Source organism: Acinonyx jubatus, chromosome F2 (genome assembly GCF_027475565.1).
Source record: "Acinonyx jubatus isolate Ajub_Pintada_27869175 chromosome F2, VMU_Ajub_asm_v1.0, whole genome shotgun sequence".
NCBI lineage: Eukaryota > Metazoa > Chordata > Mammalia > Carnivora > Felidae > Acinonyx > Acinonyx jubatus.
Window position 1 is genome coordinate 32,499,063 of NC_069394.1, and position 11,485 is coordinate 32,510,547.

The 11,485-nt window shown below is 35.8% G+C and overlaps 1 long non-coding RNA gene across 1 annotated transcript in view; it reads right to left on the reverse strand.

The window, feature by feature from the left end:
• LOC113600617 (uncharacterized) overlaps positions 1-10,306 on the reverse strand; it is a 53,074-nt gene extending 42,768 nt beyond the window's left edge. Inside the window, exons 1-2 of the long non-coding RNA XR_003421693.2 lie at positions 8,226-10,306; positions 5,559-5,661 (exon numbers count right to left, since the gene is read on the reverse strand). This is a non-coding gene — a long non-coding RNA (uncharacterized LOC113600617). The remainder of the gene's footprint in view (positions 1-5,558; positions 5,662-8,225) is intronic.
• Between the last annotated feature and the right edge of the window lie 1,179 nt (positions 10,307-11,485).

Genomic DNA, 11,485 nt, shown 5'->3' on the forward strand with positions numbered 1-11,485 from the left:
AAGAAAGAAAGAAAGAAAGAAAGAAAGAAACAAAGATGGAAGGAAAGAAAGAAACCACAAGCAGGGGAGGGGCAGAGAGAGAGGGAGACAAAGAATCTGAAGCAGGCTCCAGGCTCTGAGCTGTCAGCACAGAGCCAGACACAGGGCTCAAACTCATGAACTGTGAGATCATGACCTGAGCCGAAGTCAGACACTTAACCAACTGAGCCACCCAGGCATCCCCAAATGTATTGTTTTTGATGCTACTGTAAATCAGATTGTTTTTGTTATTTTTCTCAGATAATCCATTATTATTATTATATAAAATTCTATTAATTGTTCTATGTTGAGTTTGTATCCTGCAACTCTACTGAATTTTTAAAATTAGATCTAACAGTATTTGAGTGGGATTTTAGTACTTTCTCTATATAAAAACATGTTGCCTATACACAAAATCAGTTTTGCTTCTTTTTTTCTGAATTGGATACCTTTTATTTCTTTTTCATACTTGATTGTTCTAAGACTTCCAGTATTATGTCGAATTAGAAATGGCGAAGTAGGCACCATTGTCTTGTTCCTGATCTTAGTAGAGAAGCTTTCAACCTTTCACTGTTGAGTATGATATTAACAGTGAGCTTTACACAGTTGACCTTTATTATGTTGAGGCACATCCCTTCTAGACCAACTTGGCTGAGGATTTTTATCATGAAAGGATACTGAATTTTGTCAAATGCTTGTTGTGCATTTATTGAGATTATAATATAATTTTTATCTTTTCTTCTATTAATGTGGTGTATCACATTTATTGATTTGCATATGTTGAACCATCCTTGCACCCAGGGATAAATCCCACAGGATCATGGTGCATGATGCTTTTAATATTCTGTTGAATTCGGTTTGCTAATATACTGGTGACAGTTTTTATACACCTATATTTACAAAGATACTGGTCTATTTTTTTTCTTGTAGTGGCCTTATCTGGCTTTAGAATCAGGGTGATGCTGGCTTTGTAAAATGAGTTTAGAAATGTTCCCTCCTCTTCATTTTTGGGGGCAGGGGCGGGAATAGTTGGAAAAGAATTGTATTATTATTCTTTAAATGTTTTATATAATTCACCAGTGAAATTATCTGGTCTTGGCCCTTTTTTTTCTTGGGAAGTTTTTGATTGTTGATTCAATCTCCTTACTTGTTAGATTTTTCAATCTCCTTACTTGTTCAGATTTTCTATTTCTTCATGATTCAGTCTTGGCAGGTTATATGTTTCTAGGAATTTACCCATTTCTTCTATGTTTTCTAATTTGTTGGTGTGTAATTATTTGCAGTAGTCTCTTAGGATCCTTTATTTCTGTAGTATCAGTTAAAATGTTTCCTCTTTCATGTGTAATTTTATTTATTTGAGTATTTTTTCTTAGTTTAGCTAAAGGTTTGCCAATTTTATCTTTTCAAGAAGCTAGCTCTTCAATAAAATACTTCCCAATTTTATTAACCAGCTGCTTCTTGATGTTTGAATACATGGTAAGACAGTCAATCCTATAGATATTAACCCACTGACTCACTATTGTTTGCTATAAAAATAAATTCCTTGATCAGAAGCAATGTTGAGTGGGACACCATGTCAATAGATAAGGCTACCTTACATGTCCACAAATGACGCTGATGGCAAAAATTTTGCTGGTAGGAAAGTTAACTCTATTTTAAGAGTAAACGTCTATTCTGTAATGAAGATGAATCTCTGCAACCTCTATGATAGACAGGGTTCAATGTAATTGATCTTCTGAGATTAGCCGGCTAGTCTACCTAGAAAATGATATCTTACTGGAGATTTAATATTGGTCTGATTTGTGTAGGTTGGGTACTCATCTAATGTCATTGTTAGCACATCCCTGGTAAGGGGAAACCCACGTTATTTAGCAAAACAATAATTTACATCCTGTCACCATGGCATTTGGTTCATAAACCCATTTAGTTACCACTGCAGTGAATAGGGAGAATGACTGACTGACATGCATAGCGTGCTCCACCCTGAGCTTTCACACGAGACACAATTATCCTCTCACTTTGTGCCCATTCCATGAGAGCCACCCACAAAACTTTCCTCATATTTCCTTATTACTTCACAATTGGATGAAGCGTTAATGTGCAGATTATCATCAGAAGGTTATGATCCACTTTTGATAAGTATAGTATGTATATATGGGGGAGGTAAGGTTGAGAAACCTTTATTCTATTTTTCACTGAAAATCTATGCTATGTTTGTTAATTTTTCATCAGCTGGATATAAATGGTAAAAGTGGTGTTTTGATCAGTACCGATGGAAGAGCAGCTATGCATGTAACAAGAAAGTGCATCACTATCTGAATAAAATATTTGGCACCTGAATACTAACTCAGGTATTGCTTTATCCAAATTAACAAACAACATATTCCATTGCCTTAATTCAAAATTAAAAATAATAGTGAAAATTGTGAATACAATCAAATGATGGTCACAGATTTCTTCTTGCAAATCCATTCTCCATGACATGAGCAGAAACACAGGGCATTACTATTCCATACGGAAAAAAACTATCTATCAAGTACAAAGGGAAGTAAAGGATAAAACATAAATATTTCATCAAGATTCTACGCTGTTCTAGCAAAATCCATTTTCATTATTTCAAGTAGCTTTGGCAAGTGGAGTATGTCTTCAGTACAGTCAGTATTTTAAGAGCCTCAACCTATTATTACTTGATATTCAAAAATATGATGATTTCTAATGTTGAAGATATTCAAATTTTATTAGAAGACTAACTTGCTCTATCATTTAAAGTGAGCTTAAACACACATTTTACTAGTGTCACATGCGTAAGTGTAATAACAGTTTGATTCTGGAAAGAGAAGCAGTGCAGCTCACACAATCTCATTATCCCACAAAGAGTCAGTCTTAGGCATTTAGGTATTTTCTAACTAGCAATACCATGCCATGGGTTCCAAGAGATGGCCTTACTCTTGGAATGGTCTGCACATTTCAAGGCACAAGGGGGAGGGAACTATCTGGGCAGCTATGTGTAGGGAGATTGAGGTATTTGGGGCTGATCAAAGAAAAATATATGATCATGCAGTGATCGTAGCACACACAAACTTTGGTTGGGCAGCACTTTGACAGGATTGCATGTGGGGAAACTCCCTTGCAGCATGAGACTGTCCAGAGGCTATGGTAATGGGCCCACCATCCAGAAGTGGAAGAAGCGAAGGGAACTTCTGGGGGAGAAAGGACCAGAGAGGGGGCTTACATCACCAAATGCTGGCATATCGTGGAGGAACTAGATCACATATCCGTTGCTGGTGGGAATGCAAAATGGTGCTTGGGGAACTACGGTGAAGGGAACATTTTAAATGCCCAAGATCCATGTTAGTGTAGAGTCTTGGCCATTCAATCTCTCAATTTTGAGATGAGTAGAAACTGCCCCCTCTTCATCAAATAACCTCATTAATTCATGTTTATTTGAGCACCAGGTAAAGGTTTCTAATAAAGTCATGCTTCTCCAGTTTCTCAATACCATGACCAAAAAATAATATGCATCTATTCTTAACTTATTCCTCAACCAACACAGCAGAGGAGGTGTATCTCCTCTTTTCTAGAGGGAATCTTTCTAGCAATTCTAGAACCTGTCCCTTTCCTGTCTTCTTAGGAGATTTCCTCTATCAATTATGTTCTATCTCTGGTATTTTTAATTTCTCCCTCTCTAATAGCTTTTCCCCTACAGACTATGTTTGCTGGAACCTCTCCCTAAATTTCTTCTCTTTTCTGCCAAGCCCTATAACAGAATGATTTACTTTCACTGTCACACTTCTCTCATTTTAAATTAACTCCTTAACTCACCACAGTCTGTTTTCTGCCTCCCAACACTCTGCTGAAACTGTTGCCACCAAGGTCACCTATAATCTCTGAGTTGCTAAATGCAACTCTCCGTTCTTATCTTATTTAACATTTAACACTTACTTAACAGCAGAATTTGACCCATTGACCACGGTCTCTTTCTTCAGGCTCTCTTCCCTGGCATTTGTGATCCCTTTCCTCCTGGTTTTTCTCTGCCCTCTTGGTCCTTCCCTTCAAAGGCATCTGTCTCTCCTTTTTTCCCCTTGAATATTGGTGTTTCCCAGAATTATTCATGATATGCTTCTTTTACTCGCCATATTCCACTTGCTTGTCTTGCTCACCCCATGGACTTTGGTTGTCACCTCTGCAGTGATGGTTCCCAAATCTATCTGTCTAGATCAGATGTTTCTTGAACCATAAACCCATATGCCATTTTGATGTTACTTAAGCATGTCAGACTAAAATCTCCAAAGTGAATTTATCAACCTCCAAACTGCTCTTCCTGTATTCCTCATTGTACCATTCATGTCACCTCTCCTTCCAAAGATCTTAAAAACGATACAGGACTCTTTTCTCTCTTACCATCAAATCCTGTTGAGACAAACCCCTTAATAGGTTTTGAACATTATATCTTCACTTCTAATAATACTCTTTTAAATTAAGCCGTCTTCTCTTTCCCATAGTGTAGTGTTGGGAACTTATTATTCTCATGACAATGAGCCTCTGTGGCAAGTTCCACAGCCAAACTCACAGCTAATTCTGGAAACAAGGGTGGCTCAGAAAAGCAACATTTCAGGGTCCTTCTTTGATTGGACACATTGACCAGCCAAATTGACCTCTGGTTGGCCTAAGCTAGTCTTCAAAGGAACCTCCTCTCAGCCTCTCAAATAAGAAGTGGAGGTATGTATGGCGGGGGGTAGGTGGGTAGAGGGTGGGTAGGCGAGGAGGAAGGAAGGGTTCCTTTCTACCCTAAACATGACTCTTATTTTTACATAGCCCAGAGAAGGGAAACCTTAATTATGTTCCTTTGTATTCCTATTTCTTTTTTCTACTCCAAAATTGAAAAATCTCCAAAATTGAAAAGGGTGGGCTTTTCTTTTCTTATCCTTCTTTTCCCATTCATACACTAAGCTTTAATGGTGGCCAGCGATATCTCCTCTACTCTGGGAGAATTCTATGAGCATGGGTCATGCTGGCTTGGTTGTTAGACAAAGTGGGAAATAAACAATCTGGAAAATTGTCTTTCAAGATAATAACCTGTCTTACTGCTTAATTCGATTTTAACTTTCAAAAGCCGGATACACCTCTCTATCCCTATTTTCTTTACATACACACCGAGAGAGACGGATGCCTTAGGCCAAGAAAGTGAAGGTCATGTACCAAGCAAGGGGAAAAAAAAAAAAAAAGGAAAGTCACATTAAAAATTTAAAGTTATTATCCTTGTTAGAAAGGATTTAAACATATAGCATATAGTTTCATATTCCCACTTTTAAGATTGAAATTTTCCATACTATACTTAACTCTAAAAACAGTCTCCTATTTCATGCCCATTATTCAAAATCATCTCCTCTCTCAAATCCCTCCTTAAAACTTCTCTGAAACCTTTTATAAGAAGGGAGCCTGAAGGTCTTTTCTTAAAGACAAGAAAGCAGGTTGAATTTAAATAAAAGACAGAATAAGATAGACCAAGCACATGGGAAGAAAAAAATTAATAAGCTCACCTCTTTCAAGTAGCTTTTCCATTGAGTTTTTACATTTTAACTCCTTGTTTTATTTTTATCTCTAGTGTAGAAATATTCTTCATGGATTGTAATGCTTTTCATTCTGAAATACATCAAATTCATTTCAACCTCTACTAATAATAGTAGTAAATTTAAAATAAAATACCAGTAAATGTCACATTGAATTTCCTTCTTACTCAAATAGAGATAATAATGCCTTTTCCCAGACCTTCTCAAGGAATCTATGAGGATAAAATGGATAAAGTTTTAGGATGATTTAAGCTTATTAGGGAAACAATATGAAGTATAATAATTCCCATCTTTTCAGAGTTCACACTTCCTTGAAGTAGTTTCTAATTCACCGTAGTTGTAGGCTTTTTGGGTTTCTCCCGTGTTCAGAGATATTTTATATCTGTATGCAAAATGAAGTAAGATAAATTGTTTAGGTTATAAATAGGTTTATTAAATAGTTAATAGCATGCAAGCAGAAAGTGAAGCAAATGAGTACAAAATTAAAGATTGTATAGTGTTTGAAACATTAATTTTTATTGCAGACAAAATTGTATTTGGGTAAAAATGTAATTTATGCGATATTCCAATTTGTCCTCATTTTAATTTTTAATAAATTTTCTATCCAGAAGTAAATTTTCTACATCACTGACATGGCTTATGGCATAGTTTTTAAGTAAGTCCCAAGCTTCACAGCAGGTTGTTCTGGCTCTAAAGGCTACTAATATCAGGCTATAAAAAGGCAAAGGTGGTTTTCAATTTCAAGTTAGCTAAATCATTTGGACTGAACATGAATTGCATCTTACTTTTTAATGATAGAAAAATACGGACAGTTTGCATAGTGTATTTTAGGATGCATTTATTATGCTGTATCCCAAGGAGTTTTAAGTAACTTAACAAAAATAGATGATGCTCCTTTAACATCTTGACAAATTAAATAACACAATCATCAGTAAAGAATGATGAAATGTACTACACTCAAATGATACTCCAAGTGTCCCTTATAAGCAGACTTATAAGACAAAGTTCTAAAAATCATACATTTTTTGTAAAATCCCCAAACATACATAGCATGAAAATTTCTGTTTTCTCTTTGTCCTCTATTTACCAGGGTTTAAATGCAAGTCAGCAAAGTGAACGTAGAGCTGCACCCCCCACCCCCCTGTATTAGAGAAACAAATGTTAAAAACTGCTTCTCTTTCCCTGGCTGGTCTCACCTTCAGATAAAAGAACTGAATCGAATGTATACATATTGGCAGCTCCCAGGGTTGTACTTCATTCTGAGCCCCCAGTGTGGAGGAGTATGTATGGAAACCTTTCCAAGTGAGCATGGGGCGGGGCGGGGTGGGGGAGGAGGATGGGGGGGGCTTGTTTGGCAGGATTCAAATCTCTGGTGAATGATTGGCTGCACCTCTGATGAAAATAAAAGTTAAAGAAACCCTGACTTATTTAAAAATATATGTCTGGTTTTTCTAACACCAATGTCTTTGTGTCTCCAACTGCTCTGGAAATGTCTCACTTCAAAACTATCAGGGGGCACTGTGGGGCATTCACTTCTCTCTCCCTGGGCAGCAAAATCTCAGTCTGGTGAGTACAAACTGTGTGCACAGTGCCACATGTCATAAGCCGTTTGGGAATGATTGAGCATAGTGAGAATAAAATAGCCATTATTTATACGTTAATTGCCCCCCCCCCCGCAAGAAATCTACAAAAGCATGATTTTTTTTTGTTTCTTTGTTTGAGAGTGTTTTTGTATTTAATGAGTAATGAGCTCATATGAAAAATTTAAAGAGTTTTATTTAAAACATAATAATATCCATGAAACCTCCCTCACATACTTACTTTCTGTACTTACCTGCTCTTACTCTCCCTCCCATTTGCTCTCCTATAGACAGTGTGGTCTACTTCACTCAGTACTCTGGAACGTGCTATTCCTTCTGCTTAGCATATTCTTCCTTCACATTACATCATTCAGAGCTCTTGTCAACTGGCACCAATCAGAGACCTCTTCCCTGACCAGCCTGTCTTTCTCCATTCCTGACATTCTCTTCTTCACAGCATTTGCTACTAACACTGCATTTATATAGCTTTTAGTATATAGTTTCAATTTCTTTTCCTACTACCACTAAAATGTTAAGTTCCATGAGGGCAGGGTCTTTGTCTATTTAATTCGGTACTGCATCCTCTGTGCATATTATAGGTGTTGCATAAACTATTTTCTGATGGATGAACACTTATGTTTAAAGTACTGATGAACTGAATTTGGATCATCGAAGAGCTGAGAGTACTGAATAAATGTAAAAACAATAAATGAAATATTATATACATTTTGAAAATGTCTGTAAATATCACAAAAAAGGAAAAACCCCAGAGATTTTGCCCATAATACTAGTTTTACATGTATTCTAGGGTTTTTTTTTATTAGAAAAATTTGGATACGGTACAAGATGAATCTACTTTGTACTGAATTAACTTATTAGAAAAAAATGTTAAAGCAAATATCTAATGCAGCCAGCAAGGACCTTTTAGTTTTGAAATAACATAATTTAAAAATATTTCTGCAAATTAAATTCCTATATTCTCTCCAAAGCCTTGAAATGTTTTCCCATCTAAGCTGCTACAGAGATAATTAGTGATACATTCTGGAGTGAACCTTACCTCTGCTGGTGTGTGGATGCTGTGGAATCATCACTGATACAATGAAGGGGGCTGTTGAATTACAGACATGGAGTTGGCCTGGCAAATGCGGCAAATTAATAATACATCACCAGAAGGCTTGGAAGCCTTTTACTGTGGTTGCTCTGTCCTCCCAGTTCTCCTTCTTTGAAGACATAAACTTAAATATGTATGGGTTAACATTTCAGCAACAAAGACCAGTTTATTCTCTCTGAGGAGAACACCAATACTCAAAAGATTTCCATCAATTCATAGTGCTTACTTGTAGAATGTTTTCTTTATTTCTGTAGCATTTTATCTAAGCTGCTACATTATTGTCTTTCTGGGATATTTATTCTGCAGTCCTCTTTCTCAAAGTCTCTTAGAAAATGCCTTGTTGATGATCACTTGACATGCTAAGATTTAAGGGATATGTTCAAGCAGGTTATCATCAGGCATTCTCTATATTTCAAATGTTCTTACATTTGTCTGTTCAAGGTTATTCAGAAAAAATAATTATGTAATATATTCAGATACATTTCTTACATTTGCAAGAAATATTCTATGTAGAGTGCTACCCACACAGATGTATCCATACCATATATACAGATTTATATAGTTGATTGCGGATATCAGCAATACCTTTATATTTACATATTTTAAATATGAAGACCCTGTAACCCTAGTAGAGACATTTTTGAAAACTGGAAAAGATGCCCTGAATACCACCACCTTCATATATTACTGTTAGCATGTTATTGTATTTCCTTCCAGTAATCTGATGCATCTTATACTGTGTATCACTATGTACACAATGTTACATCTGGTCTTTAATCACTTAAAATCACAACATAAGCACTTTTTAATGTTTCCTACATAGTCTTTTAACTATCATGTAACTTCTGGAATCATATCGCATCAAATGTACTTCACCTTGCCATTATTGGATATCTAGATAAATTCCAATATCATGCCATTAGAAATACTATGGTTTTAGTATCTTCATCCCTGAAGATTTTATCCTAGATTTTGGATTACTATTTCCTTAGGATAGATCTCCAGATAGGTTATTATTTGGTCACTAGTTAAAACTATTTTTATCAAATTTGATACAATATTACCAAATAACTTTCCAAAATGTAATGACACCAGTAGTGTTTAAGTGCCATTTTCATGATACTTTTGCCATGCTGATTTTTATCATTACTACTTATTTACATACTAATTTAAATTTCTTAGGTGGAAAAAAATTAGTAAGACTGAACATCTTTTCCTTTGCTTGGTTTCTAGTTTCTTTGTGTGTGTAACATATCTGGCGTGTTCTTTGAGTGTGCTCTTAAAATTGTCTTATTGACTGCATATACTGTTGTTTCCTTGAATTTCCACATTAACATCTCTTAAGATTCAGTACATAGATACTGAAAGTAAGTTACGATCAATTTCTAGAATCTGTTCATATGGATAAAGATAAAATATATCCCCAGTATTTCTCCAGAATATTTTTAAATTTGTATTTTGATTATTTTATACAAGGAAGCTTAAAATGTTTGTATATTAACATGTTTTCATGCACGAAAATCTTTTCATAATATTTATAACCTTATGTACAAAGTGTCAATGCTTCTCATAAAGTTTCATCTTCTAGTTCCTTGCATTTAAAACACAATTTAATTTTAAATATGTACCTAGAATTTTTTCTGGTGTATGGTGAAGTGAACATTTTTTTAACCATGTTTTAAATCAGTTCTTACAACATAATTCAAGTTTCCCGCCAGTTTGCCTTGCCTCTGTTATCAGCTATTAATTATTTATGGACCAAAATATCTACTTTTGACCTGTCTATTCTATTTCAGTGTTTTTAAATTTCATATTCTAGGACTAGACCTGCAGTCCTTTAACTATTACAACCTATAATAGTTAATCCCTTCTACTTTACATTTCTTTTAAATATTTTCTTTTATAATTTCTCAAATTATATCTCTCAAATAAAACTTATGGAATCTTTTAAAAATAAAATTTACTTTGTAACAAATAGAATCCAATTGTTCTGTAGAAATAAATTAGATATCTCCAACGATATGTGCTGTTCTTTTATTATGTACCCTTTTATCATGAAACATATTATTCGTACAATGGAGTAGATAGTATACATGTATATTTAAATAATAATAAAAGGAACATAAATACACTCATCAATATTAGGAAATAGAACAATGCCTTAAATGTCTTCCTTTTTTTCCAGCCAGAGCCCCACGTCAGGCTCTGGCAAAATTGTCACTGAATTCAAGACCTCAGCTAAGATCAAGAGTCAGATGCTTAGGGGCAACTGGGTGCCTCAGTCGGTTGAGCAGGGGGACTGCCAGAAAGTGATGTGTAAGAGACAAGCAAGGATAGTTCTCCAAGCTTCAAAACTGTGCTAGGTATCTGCCCCAACTCAGAGACTTCTCCAATTTTCTCCACTCTACTCTCTCCTCAGTATGTTTACCTGTATTGACTTTATTAATGGCTTCCCTTGACTTTGGCTACCAATAGGATGTAGCTAAAGCAAAGCTCCTAGAAGTCTGGAGTGAGGAGAACAGTGAGGTCAGGCTTATTCCCTGACTCCTTCCTTGTGGTGCCACATGGGTTGGTTTGATCTCTGGTTGAAGTCACAGTTCATATCAAGGCAGCTCTCTCTTTAAGACTCTCTCATCCAGGTTCTGGGGACTGTTAACTTTAATGGCATCTATTAGATGATAAGAGTCTTTGTAAAGAGTCCACATCTTTGAAAAGACTTACTTTATTAAACCCTCCTCAAGTTATCCATTTCCAGTAAGACCCTTCCTGATTCAACAATGCCAGTTCTCACTTTTAATAGAAAAGGACTTAAAATATGGCTCTTTCCTAAATGTCCATCAACTGATGAATGGATACAGAAATTGTGGTTTATATACACAATGGAGTACTACATGGCAATGAGAAAGAACGAAATATGGCCCTTTGTAGCAACGTGGATGGAACTGAAGAGTGTGATGCTAAGTGAAATAAGCCATACAGAGAAAGACAGGTACCATATGTTTTCACTCTTATGTGGATCCTGAGACACTTAACAGAAACCCATGGAGGACGGGAAGGAAAAAAACAAAGAGGTTAGAGTGGGAGACAGCCAAAGCATAAGAGACTCTTAAAAACTGAGAACAAAGTGAGGGTTGATGGGGGGTGGGAGGGAGGGGAGGGTGGGTGATGGGTATTGAGGAGGGCACCTTTTGGGATGAGCACTGGGT